The sequence below is a fragment of the Typopeltis vanoorti genome, chromosome 5 (assembly GCF_054136105.1).
Source record: "Typopeltis vanoorti isolate ZY-2024b chromosome 5, IOZ_Tvanoo_1.0, whole genome shotgun sequence".
NCBI classification, from domain to species: domain Eukaryota; kingdom Metazoa; phylum Arthropoda; class Arachnida; order Uropygi; family Thelyphonidae; genus Typopeltis; species Typopeltis vanoorti.
This window is the reverse complement of record NC_143553.1, coordinates 167352242-167379225: the sequence shown is the minus strand read 5'-3', so window position 1 is coordinate 167379225 and position 26984 is coordinate 167352242. Positions and strand designations below refer to the sequence as shown.

Genomic DNA, 26984 nt, shown 5'->3' with positions numbered 1-26984 from the left:
AGAGTCCTGAAACCATCTTTGTCATCCATCTTTGTATCCTTTCCACAGTTAATTTATCCCCTTCAAATCCTGGAGACCAAATCTGAAAACAATAGTCCAAGTGTGGTCTGATCAGAGACTTATACAACGGAATGATAACCCTCTTATCTCTGCAGGTCAGTGTCCTCATAATTGCAGCAATCCTCTGTGTTATTCACCATCTTTGCAATACGTCCCCTAAATTTCAGGTTTCTATCAATCATCAACCCCAGATCTCTTGTCTCCCCCACTTCCTCCAGTATAGCTCCTCCCATAGAGTATGCAGCATCCCATCAATGTTTCCCAAACCTCAAGACCTTATATTTTACTGCATTAAACTGACACCCCATCCATTCATCTATCTATGTAGCTTATTCAAATCCTCTTGCAGAGCAACCACATCTGCACTATTACTAATAATCCTTCTTAGCTTCACATCATCCGCAAACAACTGAATATCCCCTTGCAATCCAATGGCAATGTCATTGATATAAAGGTTAAATAATATAGGTCCTAGTACTGAGCCTTGTGGGACCCCAATTGTAACCCTCTATTTCCTTGAAACTGCTCCACCATACACAACTCTCTGATACCTATCAGACAGCCAATCCTGAATCCAGTTGACCAATCTGACATCCAGACCAATGTGCTGCAACTTAAATATCAGCTTATCATGTGGTACCTTGTCAAAAAGGCCTTTGTTAAGTCTAAGAAAATTGCAGTATATGCCTTTCCCTCATCTAATGTTCTTGTAACTTTATTATAAAAGGCTAGCATATTGCTAAAACAAGAGCTCCCTTTCACAAATCCATGTTGATTCTCACAGATAACATTACCCTCATCTGCCCAATGCTGTATACAGTCCCTCAGTACTTTCTCCAAGATCTTAACAACTACTGATGACACACAAACTGGCCTATAATTAGACACTTCCAGTCTGTTATCACCCTTATGCAATGGCACTATCTTACCTTCCTTCCATTCCCTGGGCACCTTTCCCACAGCCAGACTTTCATTGAAAAGCCAGGTTAAAGGCAATGTCAGTTCCCTAGCACAATCTCTCAAAACTCGTGGTGAAATACCATCCAGTCCCAAAGCTTTACTGACATCCAGAGTACTCAGTATCTGAAACACACTCTCCTCCTGTACCTCTAAACCTCGAACTTGCCCTATCCCTCTAGCATTAAAACTGACTCCTCTAGGATGAAATACTCCAATAAAGTGTTCATTGAACAATTCCACTATGTCCTCTGCATCAGTCACTCTATTCCCATTTTTATCCCTCAATATCATTCTTCCACAGTCATTTCTCCTCTTACTGGCCACATACCTAAAAAATTCCCTAGGATTTTCTTTGGATCTTAGGGCCAATCTCCTCTCATATTCCAGTTTCGTCTTCCTTACCACACTAGTCACTCTTCTGGCCTGTGTCTTATATTCTTCATGCATCTTCTCTTCACCTGTCTCCTTATATCTCTTCCATAACTTCTTTTTCACATGCAATTCCTGTTTAATATTGTTTGTCATCCACTTTACTCCAAATTGTGTCCTCTTCTTCACTCGTGGTATACAACTTACCATTGCTGCTAACAAATATTCTTTCACAATTTCCCACGCACTAATGATACCCTGGCCTTCCAACTCCTCCCTCCATGAAACTTTCCGAAGTTGACGTCTAAGATAAATCACGTCTAAATCACGTGCTAAATTACCACAACCAAATATAGCATTCTCCTTCATTATTGTTTTCTAACATACAGTATCTTAAAACAAACACATTATCCTCCACTCTACGCAAATTTGATTACAATTAATTGATAAATTTAAGTATTCAAAGTTATATTATTATTATTATTATTATTATTATCATTATCTCAAGAATTCATGGAGTCAAAGACTCATCTGGGAGGTCCTTTTATCACACACACACACACAGCTCATCATACCGTGCCTTGAACACATTCAAATTCCTTGCAGACACCACACTCTCAGACAAGGCATTAAAATCATTCACAACTCTGAACGAAAAAACCTGCCCCTCTCACTCCCCTACTCACACCCTCTTTATACAGTTTCAAGGGATGACCTCTGGTTCTCCCCTGATCTCCCACTATTCTCTGTAGAACTTCTCCACCATTGATCCTATAACAATCCCTCACCAACTTGTAGGTCTTTATCATATCTCCCCTCTTCCTCCTGTCCACCAGACTCTGCAAATTACATCTTCTCAATCTTTCCTCATAAACAACATTCCAGAGGTAAGAAACTACCTTAGTCAGTTGCCTTTGGACCCCTTTCCAACATCCTTCTGAAAACCAGGTGACCAAATCTGGGCACAATACAATGGGCTATACAATGTGTGGCCTAATCAGTTTGAATGACTATGGTTTGAATGACTATTAGTTATTCAAAACATATTAATATTATATAATGGAACAAGAATCTTCCTACTTCTACACGTCAGTGTCCTCAGCATCATTCCCAGAAGCCTTTGTGTTGTCTTCACAGTTTTGGCGATGTGTCCCCTAAATTTCAGATCCTTATCCACTATCACCTCCAGACCCCAGATCTCTTATTTCTTCCACCTCCAATAATATATCCTCACCAAGCATAAATTCTGCATCCCATCTTTGTTTTCCAAATTTTAAAACCAAATTTTCCAACATTGAACTCCTACGTTATCCTACATTTAATTGCATAGACCAATTAAGATGAGCACTGATGGGCTATACAATCTTAAAACTTTCACACATCAATAAAAATGCAATCATAAGGTCAAACAGACGTGACTTTTGTTGTAGCTGGTTGCATAAGCCACATGCCCATTTTGCACCCAACCAAAATGGGCATGTGATGCCACTGATATGTATATTGTAGTTCATATTTACTTGGTTAATAATGTTAGGAATATTAATATGGTTTGAATGACTATTAGTTATTCAAAACATATTAATATTCATATATATATATACAGGGTGTTCGGGATAAATTTGACAGTTTCGTAAGGAAAAAGAAAATCTTCTTTGTATCTATTAAATTTAATGAATTGACAAAAAAACATTACAGGCAGAGTTAATTACAATACTATCAACAAGATTTACTCAAAATAACCACCATTAGCATCGATCACAGCTTCAATTCTGCTTCGGAACCTCGAACAAGCTGATGCTACAGTCTCCCTGGGAAGGGCCACAAAAACTGTTTTAATTTTATCCATTAACTGGGCTTTTGTATTACTGGAAGTGCGATTGGTGTCTTTTTCAACTGCGCCCCATACAAAATAATCCATGGGGTTAAGGTCTGGGGAGTTTGAAGGCCAAACATTTGGACTGGTGAAGTCGTAGAAATTTTCAGACAACCATTTTTGACTTTTCCCAGAGGTGTGGCAAGGGGCCGAATCCTGCTGCCATACATACGGCCTACCATTGGCTACCCTTGTTATCCAGGGCTTGACTACAGTTAGCAACTCCACGAACAAAGCCCGAATTCCAATGCCAGGGTTCTTCAACACCTGTTCCTGCAGATTTGCGAGGAATTCTGCTGTACGAACGCAATCAGATCGTCTGCTAGGGATCTTTCTTCTTGCTACATCCTCGTAGTCACCATTGCAAGTCTCTAGTTCATGCCTGATTGTTTTTACTGTATTCAGGGAGCATTGGGCAGCAGTCGTAATATCCTTATTTTGATGGCGGGCACGAATCATCATGATACAAGTTATTCTCTTCCATGATTCAGGTGGGTTCCAGCTATCCATCCTTTCTGACATCTTGTATATGAATGAAGAAGGGTCCAAACTTTTAAATGAAGAGAAGTGTGTGTTAATACATGTAACTTACGGAAAAATATAATTAATTATAAATATGTCAAATTTATCCCGAACACCCTGTATATACACACACATACACACACACAGAGACGTCATGAAGAATTTTGGCGCCAATGGCCAGGAAAGAAAATTGCGCCATTCTAAAAAAAACTTTAAAAATCTCAATTTTTGTGCCTATGTAAAATGAGCGCCTATGGCCGGGGCCACATTGGCCACAGCCTCACTATGCCTGTGTGTGTGTGTGTGTGTGTGTGTGTGTGTGTGTGTGTGTGTGTGTGTGTGTGTGTGTGTGTGTGTGTGTGTGTGTGTGTGTGTGTGTGTATCCTTAATCTGCTTACAGACTCTGCAAATTTTTACAGTAAAAATTTACTATAGGATTGCAAATAACCTTCCATGGTTGGGAACCACATTTAAAAAAAAAAGTGCTTGGGAACAAAATAACAGTGAAAGGGAGATCATTGCATACATCGGCATGAAAGACAAATGAATGATGTGAAGTTTTCAAGAATGGTACAGTGCCATGTAATATGTAATGTAAAATGACGAGTATGGTTGATGGAATAAAAGCAAGTGTGACTGATAGTAAGATAGCAAGAGGGAATGATAGCAAAAATAAAAAATAAAACACAAGGTCTGGAAGCCGAGTTTGTGAAGATGAAGCAGATGTGGAGTGAAATGAAGAGAATTGTTAAATTAAAGATAATTTAACCTGATATTAAATAAAGATATAGTAAAAAATAAAAAACTTGGATTTTTTTACATTGGAACTCAAAAAAAAATCAGCTATAGATTCAATCAACTAATTAAATTTGGAATAAATACATCATCATCATCATCATATCACTAATTACAGGTATAGACCATATTGGTCTGTTCTGGTCTCATTATCCATGCAATATCCTTTTTTGAGGTTTACGCTCTCTTCTCTTTCCAACCTGATATTTAATATCAGGAATAAATACAGCACATATAAATAATTAAACAATGCACTTAATTATTCTTGTATTTCATCTCAGTCATTGAGACAGTCAGGGAATCAATATTAAAAAAGTGCAAATTTGCACAAAACAATAAGTGAAAAAGTTAGACTGAAAGCATAAAGTTCTATGCAGGGGCACCCTCTATGGGTGCTGTTGCTCTATGCCTTAGCTGTGTTGGGTGTGAGGCCAAAGAATTACAATTTTGCAAATCTTGGGAAGTTGAATACAGCTGTATTTATTAAGATTAGGTTGAATTTTAAATATGCTGCTGATTCTAAAAGAAAACTTTCACATTTTTATTTTTGTGGTGAAGCACAGTTGTTATTATTTTCTTTTTTTCATTTGATTCTGTGAATAGTTATCCAAGGCATGGTCAGCAAGTCCTGAGTGACCATACGTATGGTGACAGATGTATTTTTTATGTTCTTCTAGGTAGATGTAAGCAGATCTCACAGTTTGACCATTATACGATAAGCTGCAGGAACGATGAACTTTGTAAACACCTAGAACAGAGAGAGGAGGTAGAGGATCCTTGGGGGAGCAGATGACAGTGGCCAGCTCCAGATAAGGTTAAAATGCAGTGCAGAGATTGTACGTTGTTAGAGTACTGCCTAATTTTTCTGATGTGCCCCAGATCAAGAAACGATGATAGCATTACTATAGTCAGCATGTTGAGAAGGATGTGAGGAGATGGGAGAAACAATTAATTTGTTGATCTTTATGGTATTGTAGCCATTGGACAGAAAAGTCTGGTGAATAAAGGAGAGTTCAGCCTTGGCAGAACAGAGATTTGAGGCTCCATTAAGAAGTTTTGATAACACCATATTGTTGAGAGAGGGTATGATGGGAAAGTTTGTGTATGTATCTACCTGTATGGATGGGTTTTCTGTAAACCATGAAAGAAAAGGTGCCATCTGGAAGCTGAGTGATTAGAGTATCTAGAAAAGGAAGCTATTGTTATTTTCTTTTTCTATAGTGAACTGGATTCTGGTGTGCTGTCTGTTGAGTCTAATGTGTCTGAGCCATGTGGCCAAATAGAGAACGCATCATCAATGTATCTTAGCCAGATAGAAGGTTTAAGAATATCAGAGCATGTTTTTCAAAATGCTCCATATAATAATAATTGGCTAGATGGAGATAGCCCATGGCTATACCCTCAATCTGTTTATAAATAGTATTCTTTCCAAGTGAAGTAGCCAGAATGAATGATAAAACGAAACAGTTCAATGACATCAGAGAGAAAACATTTTTTAGTAATTTAAAGTTTCAGAAAGAGGGATATTGGTAATAAGAAAGGTGATATCAAAGCTTATCATATCATTATTATCTAAAACTAAATTTTGGATTAAAGATTTGAAATGAGTGGAATTTTTAATAAGAGAAAAAGAAAAAAGTGCAATTAAGGATTTAATTAACTTTTTGGACAACTTAAAAAAGGGGAAGTCAGTAGCATTTACTATGGGACATAGAGGGTTATTGAGTTTTTTTAAGTATTTCAGGAGACCAAGATGTGACATTTTTAAGAAGCCTTTTTAATGTTTTCTTTTGAAAACTAGTGCAATCATAATCAAGTGGTTTTTAAGTCGTGCAGTCTCCGAGTAATGCATTAATTTTCCAGTTATATTCATTGGCATCGATGACTACAGTAGAATTACCTTTATTGGCTCTAGTCTTCGCCACCTTGATGAAATCTCTGTAACAGCTAATTCCTCTCTTTCTCCTACCTTACGCAAAGACAGTAGCACAATAATCACTAGAGCCAATAAGATTAATTCTGCTGTGGTCATCAATGCTGGTGAATATTATTATTATTACATGATACCTCCAGGGAGTCCAAGGGCTCATCATGGGAGGGCAATCAACACTACTTCACTAAATACATCTCACCCTCTCCACTACTGAATTTGTCTACTATTACATTACTATCATCAACACCATCTACCACCCACCATCACCAACAACAGTATTTTTTGTCTGTAGATTGCATGTGTTCTCCCAAGTACTAACTGTCCTGAGGTTTGCTTAACTTCAGTGATCAGATGAGAACTGGTGATAACTGGAAAATAAATGTCTTGCTCAGAAAATGCACTACTTTTAAACCACTGGATTAAGATCCGACTAGCTCTCAAAATAAATATTTTAAAAAAAACTTCTTAAAATGTCGCACCTTGGCTGCCTGTAATAGTTAAAAAACTCAAACTGTTTAATTCCACCCCCCATATATTCAGATTCAAAAAAATTCATAAACCCAATAACCTTGTCTGTTCCATATTGGTCTATTCTTTCTTTTAGGGTTACACGGTGATCAGCACTCATATTTGTAGATTTAGGGACTCAAAAACACACGTGTTGAACATATTATTTTATTAATTACAAATAAAATAAAACTTGACGTTTCGACCTCTATATCGAGGTCATCATCGGAAGAATGCAACTGTATACAGAACCAAGCTACATGCTCATGCTTTCTATATCAGTAAACTAAATCTACGTAGTTAATAAATCTTTTTTCTAGCCTGACCTCTAGTGATAGAAAGGAAAAACACAAATAAATAAAGAAAGAAATAAAATTATATTAAAAAAAAAAAATAAAAAAAAAAAAAATATATATATATATATATATTTTATGAAAAAAATTGAATGACTAGAACCGAGATTTAATTAAAAAGGTTTTAATATAAACACACTACTAGTTTCGGCTTGTAACAGCCTCCTTCAGGTGACATTATAAAAGAAAAAACACTAAACATTGAGGGTTAAAAGACTATGAACAACATAGACAGTCTTTATACATAATTAGCATGAAAACGTTGTAGTTGTATTTGAAGCTGTTCTTTCATTTGTTGCATTGTTGGGAGAGTGCGTGCTTGCTGCATCACGTGAACGCTAGTACATGATTACAGCTGAATGACTATCTGGGAGGTTGTAGCTTAAGTTGTTATTTAGATGAACAGGATTGAAGATGATTTCTCTCGATTCCACAATTTTTCTCTCTATTTCGTCACTGCAACGGAAGATGTTTGTAGATTTTTCCCAGCAGACTTTGTGACTTTGGTTATCATCATTAGGATTAGCCGAGAAGAGGATATGACTTGATAATGCACTTGCTCGCTGTCTCTTGTAAGTAATGTCTCTCATGTGTTCTTCCATACGCATTTCGACAGATTTGTCTGTCTGCCCGAAATAAGGAATATCGCAGTCACATAATATTTTATATATGCCAGGGTATATAAAATACAATATCAGAACCTTGTTCACTCCACTTCTAAAGATCCGTTCCTTAATTAGCCATCCAAAACCCTGTCATCATCAACTCAAATACCCTGGCGTATATAGAAGATGACTAGAACTAGAACCATAGATGACTAGATGACTAGAACCATAAAGAGTAGTGAAGATGTTGTGGTCTTGCAAGAAGACTTGAATAAATTGAGTGATTGGGCAAGCAAATGGGGATGTGAGTTCAATGTTGCAAAATGTAAGGTTTTAAAATTTGGAAAACAAAGATGGGATGCAGAATTTATGCTTGGTAAGAATATATTGTTGGAAGTAGAGGAAATAAGAGATCTGGGAGTGATAGTGGATAAGGATCTAAAATTTAGGGGACACATCGCCAAAATTGTGAAGACAACACAAAGACTTCTGGGAATGATGAGGAGGACACTGACGTGTAGAAGTAGGGAGATTCTTGTTCCATTGTATAAGGCTTTGATTAGGCCACACATGGACTATTGTGCCCAGATTTGGTCACCTGGTTTTCAGAAGGATGAAGAGATGTTGGAAAGGGTCCAAAGGCGACTGACTAAGGTAGTTTCTGACCTCTGGAATGTCGAGTATGAGGAAAGATTGAAAAGATGTAATTTGCAGAGTCTAGTGGAGAGAAGGAAGAGGGGAGATATGATAGAGACCTACAAGTTGGTAAGGGGTTATTATAGGATCAATGGTGGAGAAGTTCTACAGAGAATAGTGGGAGATCAGGGGAGAACCAGAGGTCATGCCTGGAAACTGTATAAAGAGGGTGTGAGTAGGGGAGTGAGAGGCAGGTTTTTTTCGTGCAGAGTTGTGAATGATTGGAATGCCTTGCCTGAGAGTGTGGTGTCTGCAAGGAGTTTGAATGTGTTAAAGACCCGGTATGATGAGATGTGTGTGAGATAAAAGGACCTCCTAGATGAGTCTTTGACTCCATGAGGTCTTGTTTAATAATAATAATAATAATAATAATATAAAATATTATGTGACTGCGATATTCCTTATTTTATTTTTCTTTCTTTCTTTATTTATTTTTGTTTTTCCTTTCTATCACTAGAGGTCAGGCTAGAAAAAAGATTTATTTACTACGTAGATTTAGTTTATTGATATAGAAAGCATGAGCATGTAGCTTGGTTCTGTATTCAGTTGTATTCTTCCGATGATGACCTCGATATAGAGATCGAAACGTCAAGTTTTATTTTATTTGTAATTAATAAAATAATCTGTTCAACACATGTGTTTTTGAGTCCCTAAATCTACAAATATGAGCATATGGTCTATATTTGTAGCCTCAGTCTTAACCCCCCCCCCTGCACTTTGTAAAGTGGAACCATTTTTCCCACATTCCACTCCTTTGAACTAAACCTGCTGAAAGCCTCCTGTTAAACAGGTGTGCCAAGGGTGCAGTAAATTTTCTGGAGCAGTTCTTCAAGACACATGGTGATATAATGTCAAGTCCCACTTATTAACAACAGAATTCCTTAATTTCTCATATATCTCTGTTTGCTCATCATCAGTTCCTCCTCCACCACTACACTCCAGCTTCTCATGAATGAAATACTCTGATAAATTGCTTGTTGAATACTTGAGCTATATCCTTGCATCAGTTATCAATATACTCTGTCACCAATAGCCATGTTTCTAATTACCACATATCAAAATAACCGACTAGGAGTTTTCTTGGCTTGATTGGCTAATTTCTGCTCATACTACACTTTTGTTGTCTTTACTAACTAAGGCACATTCCTGACCTGTTCCTTTATGCTGTGCAACTGATAATAACCATTATTCATCATTGTGTTGTCTCCACAGTATCTTTCAGAATTCATGCTTAGTCCCTACATTTATCAATTTTACTCCTATCTTGTTTAGCATTTTCATCATTTTCACCACCACATACATCTGTTACAAGAACTGTTCAATAGTTCTTCATCAATGTTCAAATAGCAACTGTCTCCTTTCCATCCAACTCATCTTTTTCATGCAATAGCTGTCAGCTGTCTCTTCAGCTTTTCATAATAACTGGCCCTGTAGTTTCAAATATATCCCTTCTTTACAGAAGTTCTCATATGGCTGGTTACAACCCAAGTAATCACTTATTATTATTATTATTATTATTATTATTATTATTACAGGTGACTCCAGAGAGTCCTTAGACTCATCGAGGGAGGCCCTAAACATCATATCCATCACAACTATTCAACATTCACACGGTATCTATCATACTTTGCCTTGAACTCATTCACTGTCATAACACCCACAACAGACTCCGGCAGCTTATTCCACTCATTTACCACTCTAAAAGTAAAGAACCCAGATCTAACACCCTTGCTAACCACACTCTTCCCCAGCTTCCATAGATGTCCCCTAGTTCTCCCATTACCAGTCCTGATCTCAAAAATATCCTCTGAATTAATCCTATAGAAACCCTTCAGCAATTTGAATGTTTCAATCACATCTCCCCTCTACCTATCAACCAATTTCTGCAGCTCACAAATCTTTAACCTGTTCTCATAAGGTTCATTCCATAGACCTGCTATCATCTTGGTCACTCCCCTCTGGATCCTCTCCATCTCCTCCCCATCAAGAAGAAACCTAAGTGACCAAATCTGGGCACAGTAGTCGAGATGAGGTCTTATCAAGGCTCGATACAGAGGAACAATAACTTGCTTGTCTCTGCTCATCAAAGTATTTTTCAGCAACCAAGTGATTTGATGAGCTGATTTAGCCACTTTTGCAATGTGTCCCCTAAACTTCATCTCCCTATCCACCAACACTCCCAAGTCCCTTGCCTCATCAATCTCCTGGAGTAGTTCCACCAATGTGGTATACTGCTGCTAATATTTTCACCCTAAAATGCATAACCTTACATTTTGTCACATTAAATTCACATCCATTCTACTTAGCCCAGAACTCCAATCTATCCAAATCATCCTGCAAGATTTTGACATCTTCTGCATTCACTATTGCCCTACCTAACTTTGTATCATCAGCGAACAAATGAACTGTTCCTCTTAGATCCTTCCCTATATTGTTAATGAACAAATTAAACAGCAGTGGTCCAAGAACAGAACCCTGCTGCCCACCACTAGTCACAGGCTGTCTTTTGGATTCTACTCCTAAATAAACTACTCTCTGATATCTCTCCATCAACCACCCACCTATCCATCTCACCAAGCCTATATCCATTCCCATATGATGCAGCTTACGGATTAGAATTCCATGTGGTATCCTGTCAAAGGCCTTAGCCAGGTCCAGCAGTATCACTGTAAACCCATTACCCTTATCTAGTTCAGCCATCACTGTGTTATAAAACTTGAGCAAATTACTGAGGCATGATCTATCCATCACAAAGCCATGCTGTCCACTGTACAGTATCTCATTTTCATCAATCCATTCTTGTATTTTTCCCTTGACTACTACACTCCAAGACCTTGACAACGGCTCCTGATATGCTGATCGGTCGGTAATTTGCAACAGTAGTCTTGGATTCTCCTTTATGCAGTGGAACTATTTTCCCCTCTTTCTACACCTTCGGGACTAAACCAGACCCGAGACTCAGATTAAACAACATGGTCAAGGGCACTGATAATTCTTTAGCCCCTTCATGTAAGACCTGTGCCGGTATATCATCCAATCCCACAGATGTATTCACATTAAGGTTCTGTAATAGACTATTCACCTCCACTTCATTCAACACAATTCCGGTATAAACTAATGGTTCCTTCATTCTTTCAGTGTAGCCCCCCCCCTACTGGATGATATACTCTTGCAAAGTGCTCACTCAGTAATTCCACTATATCGATTGATTCAGTGACCTCCTTACCCTCGGCATTCCTTAAAATCATTCTGCCGTGTACAGTTTTTTTTGCTTGCAGCATATTTAAAGAACTGTTTGGGATTCTCTTTAGCTTGCATAGCTAGTTTCCTTTCATAATCCGCTTTTGCTTTTCTTACCACACTCATTACCCTTCTGGCCAGCGCTTTATACGGTTCGTGTGCCTGCAGGTCACCTTTCTCTTTAAATTCCCTCCACAGTTGTTTCTTTTTTTGCAGCTCAAGCTTAATGGTGTTATTCATCTATTTAACCCCTATCCGTTTTACTATTTGGATCCTAGGTATACAATTAGCCATAACCTCCTGTAAATGTTCCTTGACCACTTCCCATGCTCTATCAACCAGTCCTTGCAGTTTTACATGCCATAGCACTAAACCTAGCAATCTCCTAAGCTTGTCATACCTGCCAGCATGGTAATTCCACATATACCCTGTCTTAATCAAAAATTCCACACCTTTAGCCACCTCCCAGGTCAAGACCTTATGATCACTCTCACCAATAGGGGGCAACATGGTCATATTCATTACAGTCAAATTCTCAGATGCTATTACCAGGTCAAGCACTGTCACACCCCTAGTATTTTCATTTGCATGCTGTCTTAGATAGTTATCCCTTAATAACTGAATAAAATCCATTTCCTTCCTCACATGTGTCCTCTCCTCCTTCCAATCAATGTTACCATAGTTGAAATCCCCCATAATAATTATCCTCCTTACACTCATTGCTTTTATTTGCTTATGCATACTATCTCCATCACCTGGTCTATAGCAGCACCCAACTGTATATTTTGTTCTGCTAGTCACAATCTCACACTAAATAGCCTCAAATGAGCTCTTTTCACTATCCTACAATACAACTTCAATTCTCCTTGGCTGCAGTTCATCAGCTATCATCAATAACACTCCTCCCCCAATTTTATTCTCTCTGTCCTAAACTGGGAGTTCTTTCGCTTGGTTGAACAGCGAGAAGGAGTGATGACAAGAGGCCATCCCTGGAAGTTACGAAAGGAAACTGTGAGCAAGAGAGTGAGGAGTGGTTTCTTTGTGTGGAGGATGGTTGAACCGTGGAATGCATTGCCTGATGGAGTGGTGAGAGCCAGAACGGTCAATGAGTTTAAGGAGTGGTATGATTGTTTCTTAGGGGGGGGGGATCTCCCCTCGATGAGTCTTGACAGACTTTATGTTCTTAGGAAGGACCTCCCACGATGAGTCTTTCGACTCTATGGAGGCCTGAATAATAATAATAATAATAATAATAATAAACACTATAACCTACACATTCTATATAAAAGCGGGATCAGTGGGACTTCTTATAGAAACAGAAATGAGCTGGTGTGCATTGAATATGTCCAGCATTTTTAAAAATGCTAGGAATATTCAAAACAAGGGGAATAAAATTGTAGCATCAATAGAGTTCATTTGCCAAAACATTGTTGGACATGGTTGAACAAGGATGATATTCTGACACGAATAAAGATGAAGGGATATATAGTTCTTTGTGAAAACAGACAAGGCAAAAAAGGGAGGAGGAGTGCTATTAATGATGGTATAGGAGTTGTGTCCATCTAGGGTAGATATGAAAAGGAGTGAACAGTGACAATGGGTTTGATGCAGTATGGTGTGAATTGGAGATGGACAGGACGAAATGTTCAGTAGGGTGTTGCTATATACCTGGTAATATGAAAAGCAGTGAGAAGGAAATGTTTAGGCAAATTGGTCTGGCTAATAAGAAAAGTGTAATCATTATGAGCAATTTCATTTATGGTAATATAGATTGGAATGAAGAGACAGCATCTGGAACAAAAGAGAATGAATTTCTTGAGGTTTTGAGTGACAACTACCTTAAGCAGTATGTAACAGACTACATGGGAATTGAGGGTCTTGAATTTGATTATATCATCAGAAAATGGAGGGTGGTTGAACCATGGAATGCATTGCCTGATAGAGTGGTGAGAGCGAGAATGGTCAATGTGTTTAAGTTGTGGTATGATAGACTTTGTGTTTCTTAGGAGGGACCTCCCTCGATGAGTCTTGATAGACTTGTGTTTCTTAGAAAGGACCTCCCACGATGAGTCTTTTGACTTCATGGAGACGTGAATAATAATAATAATAAAATATTGTTGTAAATGAAGTGTCACATCTTCCTCCAGTTAGTGAAAATGATCAGGTGGCCAGCCATATCAGGACTTTCTGTGAGAAAAGGTTATATGTGGAACTATAAGGCGGGTGATTATGACTAACTTAGGAGGTAGCTTGCAGTGATATCATGCAATGAGGAAGTGAATGGGAAGGAAATCAATCCTGCTTGGTCCCTACTCAGGAAATATCTATCTGAGGCAATGACTGAGTATATTCCAAAGGTTAGATGATTAAATAAGGTAGATTTAAAATGGATGACTGAAGAGGTGAAGCTTGCAATCTTGAAGTAAAAGTATTGTGGAGATGAGTGGCAATAATCATTTACATGAGAAGTATAAAGAGAAAGAAGGGAAGGTGACTTGCTTGGTAAGGGTAGCAAAAGTGCAATCTGAGCAGCAGTTAGCAAATGAAGCTAAAAGAAATCCTAGGAACTTTTTTCAATATGTTGCCAGTATGATTATGGATGGATAATGTTGGTCAGTGATGTAAACTAAGCCATGAGACATGATGGTATATCACCGTGTGTCCTGAGGGAATGTTCCAGCTAATTAACAACAGCTTGAACTTAACTTTTTAACATGAATCTTAGATTGGCCCAAGTTCAAAAGGAGTGGGAAAGAGGACAAAATTGTTCTACTTTATGAAGGGGGATGTTAAGACCAAAGTTTCAAAGTTTAGGCCAATCTGTTTGTCTGGAGTTGTGGTCAATATATTGGAGAAGCTAGTGAGGACAAGGATTCAGAACAGGATTGACAGCATCAGAATTCTCTTTAATGGATGGCATGGCTTGCTAAAGGAAGGCCATCTTTATTTTATCAGTCTGTTTACTTATTATAGCAAGATGAGTAGTATATTTAGATTTTTTACAGTAGTATATTTAGTACTACTGTACAAAATCTAAATGTACTACTGTATTTTCAATATAGTAGTACATTTAGATTTTGCAAAGGCTTTCAACAGATTGTCACATGCAAGGCTAGTAGTTAAATTGGAACAGATGGGGTTGGACAGTAGATTAGTGCATTGTATCGCATTGGAGATTGGCTGTCTGATAGGCATTAGCAGGTTGTGTATTGGAGAGTGATATCCCAGAAAAGGAAAGTCACTAGTGGTGTGCCCCACTACCATCAATTGGTTTGTATACCCCTGTGGGTACGTGCTGGGCCGTTCAGGGGTACACGAACAATAATCAGTAATGGTGAGAAAAACAAGTAAAGTTAACAAAATGCAAACTGTTAGTTAAAGAACAACAAATGTCAGTATTTAAAAACAGCTATTTTAAAAACAAGAGGTACAATTTATAGAAATGGGTTTAAAAGAGTACACAAGTGGAAAAAGGTTGGGAACCACTGATCTACAGCAATGCACTACTTTCCCCCCACACCACCACCGCCACTAGTATTTTCATCATCATCATCAGCAAATTCCTGCCATGTATCCTCAAGGGGTGTACAGGATATGACAGTACTACATGAAAAATTTACATCATTACTAACTTCCTATCTACAATTTTCCTCCAAATCAGTCTGTTACTTGTCAAGACCCCAACATTATCAGATCTTATATTTCTATTGTCTAAGGCACTTTGTACCTTATCAATCCACCTATATCTTGGTCTTCCTCTGTGTTGTTTTCCTGCCAACCTGGCAGAGAACACTTGTTTTGCTAATCTTTCCTTTCCCATTCTATTTAAGTGACCATACCACCTGAGATTAGCTCTGATAACGCATTCCTGGATGCCGACAATATCAAGTTCTTTCCTAATATCCTCATTTTTAATATGATATTGCCATTGATGCCATCTGTTCACGCCTCTAATCTTTCTCAGGACTCTCATATCTGCGGTCTCTAGTCTTTGGTCAAGTGTTTTACTTCTGACCCAGCTCTCAGATCCATAAGTTAAAACTGGTTTGAACACTATCTTGAATACAGCTAATTTAGTGTTCTGACTAATTTCTTACTTATTCCATATAAATTTATTCAATTGACTTCCCACCATACCAGCTTTGCTGATTCTGTTGTCAATTTCTATATTTAATTTACCATCTTCAGTAAAAATCGTGCCTAAGTAGCTGAAATGTTTTACTTGTTCCACAGGTTCTCCATTCACAACACAGTTGACATTTTCAATGATTCTGCCTATTTTCATTGTCTTTGTCTTTTTATTGCTGACCTTCATACCATATCTATTACAACAGTTATTCAATTTAGTCAGAGAATCTTGCAGACTTGTAGCGGATTTATTTAGAAGTATAACATCATCCGCATAAAGCAAAGTGCTGACATTAACATCTCCAATTTTGATATCAGGTTTAATACCACTTTCCTTCATAATGTGATCCATATAGATAATGATTAACAGAGGGGATAATGTACATCCTTGTCTCACACCAGATTTAACATTAAACCATCTTCCTGTACTTCCTTCAATTCTAACTGCTGACTTACAACTCAAATAAAGACTAAGTATTGCTTGATATAATGCCCCATTGACACCATATAACTGCAGCGTATTGAATAGCTTCTCTCTTGGCACCTTCTCATATGCCTTTTCCAAATCGACAAAACTTAAATACAGATCTTTGTTATATTCCCATGCTTTCTAGACTATTTGTCGTAAAGTGAAGATCTGATCCTGACAGCCTCTATTTGGCCTGAATCCAGCTTGTTCTTCACCAAGCTTTTCTTCCACAGTTCTTCTCAACTGTTTCTCAGGTATACTTGCATAGATCTTGCCAGGAACACTCAGTAGGGAAATACCTCTGTAATTCTCACATTCAGTTTTATTTCCCTTTTTATATATGGGTACTATGAGAGCTCTACTCCAATCATCGGGAATTCGTACCTCAGTCCAGGCTTTCTGAACTATGCAGTGCAGCCACTGTAAGACTTTTATACCACCATACTTCAGCATTTCTGGTTGAATATCATCTACTCCTGCTGCCTTTCCACATTTCAAGCCTTTGATGGCTTTTTCTACTTCAAGTATGGATATGTATTCCTGACTGCATGCCTGGTCAGTGTTTTTTATCACTGTGCTGTCATCACTGCTTGTTTCATTTAGCAGTTTTTCCAAATAATTACTCCATACTTCAAGGATATCTTTTTCTCCTGTTTTCATGTCACCTTTATCATCTCTAACTCCTTTTACAGCACTCTTTCCTCCATTTCTAAGCTTCTTCAACAACCTCCAGAATATTTTGCCACCTTCTTGATATTTATTTTCTATATTCTTGCCAAAGTCCTCCCATGACTTTTGTTTAGCTAGTTTTACACACTGTTTAGCTTTCTTACATTTGTCTCTGTATTCTGTAAGAGTAAAAGCTGACTTATTTGCCAGGAACTTTTGATATGCTTTCTTCTTTTCCTTCACTGCCTCTTTCTTCCTGTGTCCACCAGGGAGTTCTGATTTTTTTATCCTTGCACACAACCTCACCACATGCCTCTCTGGCAGAATCAATCAATGTTTTCTTCAGAGTTTGCCACTGAATCTCCAAGGTTTGATTCCTGTTCTCAAACTCTTTCATTTTCTTTTCAATAATCCTTCTGTATTTTAGTCTACAGTTCACATCTGAGAGCTGCTCAACTTTTATTCGCTTTAAAACTTTCTTACATGTTATTCTTTTCAATATGAAATTCAATTTTATCCTGCTCAAGACTAAATAGTGATCACTTCCAATTTCAAATCCTCTGTACACTCTGGTGTCCTGCACCAGGGAGAAAACATCACTATCAACAATAACATAGTCAATGAGACTTTTCTTATTCCTAGCCTCTTCTCTCCATGTGAATTTGTGCACATTTTTATGTTGGAACATGGTGTTAGTAATAACCAGTCCATGTCCTGAGCAGAAATCCAACAGATATTTGCCATTATTATTAGCTTTGCTCTTTTCTCCAAATTTTCCCAAGATATTTTTGTATGTCTCACAATCATTTCCTACTCTGCTATTTAGATCCCCAACAAGGACCAACTTTTCCTTTTTCATTGTGTCAGTTGCTTTTTCTAAAGCGTCAAAAAATTCCTCCATTTCTACCTTAGTTGAACCTTCTGTGGGACCATAGGCACAAATAAGTCTCATTGTCCAGTTTCCCATTCTCATATTTGCCCACATTACTCTACTTGAGACTGACTGCCATTCAAGAAGATTAGCCTCGTATTTTGTGTTGAATACTATGGCTACTCCTTCTTTTCCTTGATTGTCATTGCCTGAATATAACATTTTGTATTTATTGCTCAGAAAGATCGCACCAGTTTTGGTCTTTTTTGTTTCAGTCACCTCTATTATATCGATCTGGTACTTATCTAATTCCTCACTAGTATTTTTTATCTCTAAATTTCATGTGTTTTCAAAGCCAATTTGTCTGTATGTGGAATAAAAATGAAAAACCAAGTTTACAGGGAAAATAGACCCTACTACCTCCATATAAGATTGGTTAACTCACCTTCGATTGAAAAAAAAAAAAGAAAAAGTCCAGATCCACCGGGACAATAATATCCCCTACATCTCTCCCTAGCAGAAAAATTCTTTATGAAGACATCTACGCATCCAAATCAACTAATACAACAAGCCGGAAGCTGGAAACTATTAACGATCACTGGAAACATAAAAGATTGAAAGCCATCCTAACACTCAATGACGTGTAACCACTTCTGCCCACTCAAGGCGAGCTAAAATAGCTCACAAATCTCTCTCATCACTGCTCCCGAAACAGACAACAGGGAATATAAAAAGCGTCAAGCTTCACCCTCTCCGCCATATATGTCCTGCCTATGTCCTGCATCCTGCGTCTTCAAATGCATACAATAAACACATATCAACAAACTATATCCCCTCTTTTCCACCCACAACTCTGCTAGTGTTCCATTTATGATTTTTGCTCACCATCTCAACTCATCATTGTCATACGTAAGCAACACATGAACTACTCTTCCTACTACACTGTTGTCTTGCACTGTCTCAATAATCTTCTGATGTACATCCTCATTTTCTCCCCTCTATCTCCAACCAAATCATTCATTCCTACCACTTACTCCCTTGCATGCTTACTTTGCATATCAAAAGCAACTATCACCCTGTTCATCTGCCCTCCTGAAAAAAAAGACCTTGTGCACCTCTCATCCACTGCCTTTTATAATAGAATCTCCATACTCTTGAGTCACTTGACATGTTTTTTTTTCCCTCCACTTTCATTTTATTCTTTGCACTCTTCCATTCACATCACCAAATGCATAAACTCATTTTGCATATGCCTCATTACATTTCTCATATTAATCATCTCATTCTCCAACTCTTGCATTTTGGGCAGTCATACTCTTTTTCATGTTTGCAATCACTTCCAATTCTGCTTTGTCAATCAGGCTTTCTTCCATTCCCACAATCATTTTTGTTTTCAGTTTGTCGGTTATACAGTCATCTCTCGACTTACATCTGTTAGAGTTACGTCCTTTCGAAGATACGTCCGTGATCCCATAATGGAATAAATAACATTTTCGACTATACTTTTGAACAAGACTCAAGCAAGCGTAAAGTAAAAAGGTTTATATTTACTGTAACAACAATGCAGCGTCACCAGCGCATTCAGCGGCAACCACCCTCGGCAACACCCTCACAGTTCCTTTGTTGATTTTGTGTTTGAAAAATATGTTATTTACGTGTTTCTTCTTCTTCTTCTTTCGCTATTCCTTATCCCATGTTAAACGGGGTTGGCGTTCACATCTTTAATCTTATTCTTCTTCTTCCAGATTCTCCAATCCAGGGCATCTTCCCGACTCCATCCTTTCTCCCTGAGATCCTCTGCCACCTTATCCCTCCATCTGAGTTCGGGCCTGCCTCTTTTTCTCCTTCCTTCCACCTCCATATGCTCCACTTGTTTACCAACATACTCCTCACTCTTTCTCTTTACATGACCTCAACTACCTCAGCCTGCTTTCTTGTACCTTCTTACTGATCAGCCTCACCTTGATCGTCCCTCTGATGTAGTCATTCCTTATCATGTCATCATTTGTCACACCACTCATCCATCTCAACATCCGCATCTCCACCACCTCCATCTTCCTCTCCTGTGCCTTTGTTATAGGTCACGTCTCCATGCCATGGAGTATTGCCGGCCTCACCACCATCTTATACAGCTTTCCTTTCATCTTATAACTCACTCTCTTGTCACACAGGATCCCGCTCATCTTCCTCCAGTTCATCCAGCCGCATGTGATTTGGTGCTGTATTTCATCATCCAGGTCACCATTCCTCTCGACGACCGACCCAAGGTACTTGAATTTCTTCCCTGAAGTTAACCTTTCACCCTGGAGTCATATGATCATATCTTCGTCACTCCCCGTTAACATATAAAAATTATTGTGATCACTGAGATGTGGTTGACAGAAGGGGTTATAACAACAGCAATAGAAGTTGCTGGGTATAGCATTTTTCATCAGGATAGGAGGGGAAAGCGTGGTGGTGGGGTGCTGCTTATGATAAGTGATGACCTATGTCCTCTAAGAGTGGAGAATTTGGAAGGAAGTGAGACAAATGATTTTGAGAGCGTATGGCGTGAGGTAGAGGTAGGAAAGACAGGATATTTAGTGGGGGTGTTGCTACAGACCCAGGAGCACAGAGGATGGGGACCAAGAGATGTTTAGACAGCTAAGTTTGGCAAGTGCAAGAAGAATGATTGTTATGGGAGATTTTAACTTCAGTAGTATAAATTGGAGAGAGGAAGATGCATGTAGCAATAGGGGAATGGAATTTCTAGAATTCTTGAGGGACAAATGTCTTAGGCAACATGTAACAGAGGGAACAAGAGGTTCAAAAGTTTTGGATTTGGTTATAGCATCAGAAGAGTTGATAATAACTGAGTTGACGTCTCTCCCACCAGTTGGAGAGAGTGACCATATGGTGTTGACTTGGAAAATGAATAGACATGCAGAAGTATCAAAGAGACGGGAACTTATGTGGAATTATAAGGCAGGTGATTATAACAGTCTTAGACGTCAACTTCGGGAAGTTTCATGGAGGGAGGAATTGGAAGGCCGGGATATCACCAGTGCGTAGGAAATTGTGAAAGAATATTTGTTATTAGCAATGGTAAGTTGTATACCACGAGTGAAGAACAGGACACAATTTGGAGTTAAGTGGATGACAAACAATATTAAACAGGAATTGCATGTGAAAAAGAGGCTATGGAAGAGATATAAGGAGACAGGTGAAGAGAGGATGCATGAAGAATATAAGACACGGGCCAGAAGAGTGACTAGTGTGGTAAGGAAAGTGAAACTGGAATATGAGAGGAGATTGGCCCTAAGATCCAAAGAAAATCCTAGGGAATTTTTTAGCTATGTGGCCAGTAGGAGGAGAAATGACTGTGGAAGAATGATATTGTGGGATAAAAATGGGAATAGAGTGACTGATGCAGAGGACATAGTGGAATTGTTCAATGAACACTTTATTGGAGTATTTCATCCTAGAGGAGTCAGTTTTAATGCTAGAGGGATAGGACTGGTTCGAGGTCTGGAGGTACAGGAGGAGAATGTGTTTCAGATACTGAGTACTCTGGATGTCAGTAAAGCTGTGGGACTGGATGGTATTTCACCACGAGTTTTGAGAGAATGTGCTAGGGAATTGACAGTACCTTTAATGTGGCTTTTCAATGAAAGTCTGGCTTTGGCAAAGGTGCCCAGGGATTAGAAGGAAGGTAAGATAGTGCCATTGCATAAGGGTGGTAAGAGACTGGAAGTGTCTAATTATAGACCAGTCTGTGTGTCATCAGTAGTTGTTAAGATCTTGGAGAAAGTAGTGAGGGACCGTATACAGCATTGGGCAGATGAGGGTAATGTTATCTGTGAGAATCAACATGGATTTGTGAAAGGACGCTCTTGTTTTAGCAATATGCTAGCCTTTTATAATAAAGTTACAAGAACATTAGATGAGGGAAAGGCATATACTGCAATTTTCTTAGACTTGGCGAAGGCATTTGACCGGGTGCCACATGATAAGCTGATATTTAAGTTGCAGCACATGGGTCTGGATGTCAGATTGGTCAACTGGATTCAGGATTGGCTGTCTGATAGGTATCAGAGAGTTGTGTATGGTGGAGCAGTTTCCAGGAGGCAGAGGGTTACAAGTGGGGTCCCACAGGGTTCAGTACTGGGACCTATATTGTTTAACCTTTATATCAATGACATTGCCAGTGGATTGCAAGGGGATATTCAGTTGTTTGCGGATGATGCGAAGCTGGGAAGGATTATTAGTAATAGTGCAGATGTGGTAGCCCTGCAAGAGGATTTAAATAAGCTAGATAGATGGGCAAATGAATGGGGGTTTCAGTTTAATGCAGCAAAATGTAAGGTCTTGAGGTTTGGGAAACATCGATGGGATGCTGCATACTCTATGGGAGGAGTTATACTGGAGGAAGTAGGGGAGACAAGAGATCTGGGGTTGATGATTGATAGAAACCTGAAGTTTAGGGGACATATTGCAAAGGTGGTGAAGGTAACACAGAGGATTGCTGCTATTATGAGAAGGACACTGACCTGCAGAGATAAGAGGGTTATCATTCCGTTGTATAAGTGTCTGATCAGACCATACTTGGACTATTGTTCTCAGATTTGGTCCCCAGGATTTGAAGGGGATAAATTAACTGTGGAAAGGATACAAAGACGGATGACAAAGATGTTTTCAGGACTGTACAAGGATAGTTATGAGGATCGGCTGAGAGAATGTGGACTGCAGAGTTTGGTGGATAGAAGAAGGAGAGGTGATATGATTGAGACTTTTAAACTGTTGAGAGGTGGTTACAGGGTTGACACTGGGGAGTTCTTTCGCTTGGTTGATCAGCGGGAAGGAATGATGACAAGAGGCCATCCCTGGAAGTTACGAAAGGAAACTGTGAGCAAGAGGGTAAGGAGTGGTTTCTTTGTGTGGAGGGTGGTTGAGCCGTGGAATGCATTGCCTGATGGAGTGGTGGGAGTGAGAACGGTCAGTGAGTTTAAAGAGTGGTATGATAGACTTTGTGTTTCTCAGGGGGGGACCTCCCCTCGATGAGTCTTGACAGACTTTGTGTCTTAGGAAGGACCTCCCTCGATGAGTCTTTTGACTCCTTGGAGGCCTGAATAATAATAATAATAATAATAATATATTCGGTCTTCACCTGGTTAATTTTCATACCTCTCTCCTCCAATACCTTTCTCCACTCCTCCAGGGTCTTTTCAAGCTTCTCTTGAGATGATTCGCAGAGAACAATATCATCGGCAAACATCATGCTCTCTGGTGCCTCCTTCTTGACGTCCTTCACTAGTACATGACCAGATCAAAGAGGTAGGGGCTCAGAGTTGATTCCTGATGGAGCTCTATGACAATGTGTTTTTTATATTTCATGATATTTTGTGCAACATGTCCCCTAATATGCCCAATTAAAAAACCTAGTGAAGAATCTCAGAAAAAGAGGCGAGTAATTGATTTTGAAACGATAGTGACGAAGCAATGACAAGGTCCTATCAGTGATTGGAAAAGCTACTTCCATCATACATTGAGGACCTGAACCAAAAGTGCATACCGCTTAGCACTATGACCATAACCGCCAAGGCACTAAGTCTCTTCAACATGTTGAAGGAGAAAGCAGGACCTGATTACAACTACGAATTCAATGCTTCTTCTGGTTCATGAGATTCAAGCAGCGTTTTGCATTTCATAATGTGAAATGCATAATGTGAAAATATATGGTGAATCTGCAAGTTTCAATGAGAAGGCTGCCAAGGAATTTGTGGAGAAATTGGATAAAATTATTATGGAGGAAAATTATTTGCCACATCAAATATTTAATATGGATGAGACCTCCTTGTTTCAGAAAAAAATGCCCAAGTGGACAATTCATCCACAAAAGGCTAAAATTAATGTCTGGTTTCAAAGCTTTTAAAGATCATATTATGATTCTGTTAGGGGGATAGGGTAATGTGACTTGATATAAACTGAAACCATTTTTGATATGGCACAGTGAGAATCGAAGAGCCTTCAAAAACATTAGGAAGCATCCTCTTTCAGGTCATAGTGGAGATATAAGAAGTCGTGGATGACTCAAAAATTGTTTGCGATGCCTTAATCAACTGTTATGTGAGTGAAATGGAAAGCTATTGTGTGAAAGAAAATGTAGAATTTGAAATTTTATTAATTCTAGATAATGCTTCAGGTCATCTGTCTTATATCGGTGATCTTCACCAAGTTCAAAGTCATGTTTCTCCCTGATCCATCGGTTGGATCAACTGATGGATCAGGGAGCTTTAGTAGTGGTTAAGGTTTATTATCTATGGTGAACTTTTTTGCAAGCCATTTTTGCCACTGAAGAAAATGACCAGACTCTCATCACACAATTCTAGAAAGCATTCAATATTTATCATGCTATTAAAATATTGCTGTAGTTTGGGACGAAGTGATCTCTCAATGTATGAGTGGCATATGGAAAAAGATATTAAAGAGGTTTGTGCATGATTTTGGAAGTTTTGAAGAAAAAAAATGAAGACCTTTGTAAATTGAGTGAAGAAATAATGGGCCTATCAAACAACCTGAATCTCGAAGTGAATGATGATGACATAGTTCAACTCATAGGAAGTGTCCCTGAAGAGTTGACCAACGAAGAATTGGTCGAATTGGAGGAAGAACATGTTGCAGAAGAGGAAGAATGAGAAAAGGAAGAGGAAAAAGAGAAACAAGGAGAGGTAGTTAAACAATTCACAGTGAAGGATCTTGCAGAAATGTTCTCTGCAGTTAGTGGTGTTCTCAAAATGGATGAAGACATGGACCCCAATGTTGAATGCTACTTATTAGTATAAATAAAAGTACATGATGCATTTGCTTGCTATAAACAAATTTATGATGAAAAGAAGAAGAGGAATAAACAAAGCACATTGAACATTTCCATAAAAAAAAACAAAGGTTACACCAGAAGAGCCACAGCCTGGTCCTTCACATAGGGAAGATAATGAAGATGCGATTGTGGAGGAAGATGTGGGTAATTATTCTCCTGTTTTATAGTGGCAGTAACACAGTACAGTTTTATAATAAGGTTTAAAAATTAAAATGAGAGTATACTTATTACTGTTAAGTCCCTAACCCCTCTAACTCTGTTGATTTAATGTATCGAGTTACGTCTGAACCGACTTATGTCCTGTCTGATGGAACGGAACCTGGACATAAGTCAAGGGATGACTCTACTCTCTTCAGTTCCTACAATCAGGCCCACTTTTGCTATTTCAGTCTTTTCTGTAGTCATTATCATATTCTCTGCACTCATATTCTCTTGCTCGCCCTTTTGGCTGGTACCTTTCTTAACCCTCCATCTTTCATCTAGTATTCTTCACTCCTCATTTTCATCACTGACTTTCATTTAAATCATTACAGCCAAATAAAATATCACACTTTCTGCAGACCTGCACTCTCCCACTTCTCTTGTTTAATCTCTTAATAATGCACATTTTCCACTTTCACCTGCTCAAGAACTTGCTGATCACATTTTTCTTTGTGGTTCCTTTATATTTTCTTCTTTTTTTTTTTTTTCCAGCTCCAATTTAATAATACAGCTCATTCATTTAACTCCAACCTAATTTATCTTCCTATTATAACCACTAACTCTCTTGCATGCTTACTTTTCATATCTAAAGGAAACTATCACCTCAAGTATACAGTACCTGAACCATTTTGCTTTGCAGATTCTTATACTATGACACTGTTCCATACTTTTTGAATAGTCACTATTCAAAAAATATGACCTAAGAAATGGCAGATTAATTTGGAAGGTAATGATAATTGTTGATAGGAAGATGGTAACAATGTAAACTTACTTATGCAATGCTATGTATCAGAAAATGATGAGATCAATGAGGAGATTCATATATATAATTTTTCTGCATGTTTAAATCATAAAATAGGTGCTGTATGGATAGTTGTTATTTAAGCTGCAATGAATAGATTTAGATATCAGTTTAGTGGATTGGTATCAAAGATATTAAAGAAATGCAAAGGACTGGGGATAGTATTGGACACTAAGAAAATTTTTCAATAGATGGAACAAAACGGACAAGGCTTCATAAGTTACAAAGCGAGCAGAGAATCAGGGAATAAGAAGCAGGTTTTTTCCATGAAAAGGTGAATTGGAAGAGCATGGAATTTACTGCTTTAGAATTAGGCAAGAGTGCATAGTGAATGAGTTTGAGTAATACAAGGATCTTTGAAATAACTAAAACAGACAGATCATGATTAAATTAAAGATACCAAGAAATTATATACAGTCACACCCCAACTTATGAGAATTTGGAGTTACGTGGTTTCTTATATGTACGTATTCCTGTCCCGCTTCATGCCTCACCACTAGTCGTATCTTTCCGGTGCCGATCGAATTCGCCAGTGTCACACATGCTGTGAACAAGTACTGACGTGTTTCGCGCGGTCTCCATTCATACGTGATTTTTATAGTCTACAAACCTTGCGATTGTTTAATGTTATGTTCTTGATAAAAATTTTATCACATAAAAAATAATAATGTCATCCAAAAGAAGTACGTCTAATTCATCTACAGCTAGCAAGAAAAGAAAAACATTGACTTTGGAAACAAAACTCAACATTATTAAGGATTTTGAAGGCGGAATGAAAATTTCTGAGCTAGCAAAGTAGTTTGATCTACAGGAATCCACAGTAAGAACAATCATAAAAGAAAGGTTTACAGATTTTGGAGGACATGGATTCTAACGAGGAACAAATTGTAGCCACAAGGCAAGGAATAAAAAAATCATTAGCTTGCTATGAAGAAATTTTGTGTGACAAGAAAAAGACATTATGCTGTCAGATGAATCGATTAGATTTTATGAAACCATCGACATCAAAATAACTTTCTTTTTTTTATGTACGATAAACTACAATTATGATTATATTTCTTAAAAAATATAGGTG

At 38.2% G+C, this 26984-nt stretch overlaps 1 protein-coding gene across 1 annotated transcript in view; it reads right to left on the bottom strand.

Annotated features, from left to right (window-relative positions):
- Nucleotides 1-26984, bottom strand: part of LOC150107040 (sperm-associated antigen 1-like) — a 190864-nt gene that overhangs the window by 92997 nt on the left and 70883 nt on the right. The window lies entirely within an intron of this gene.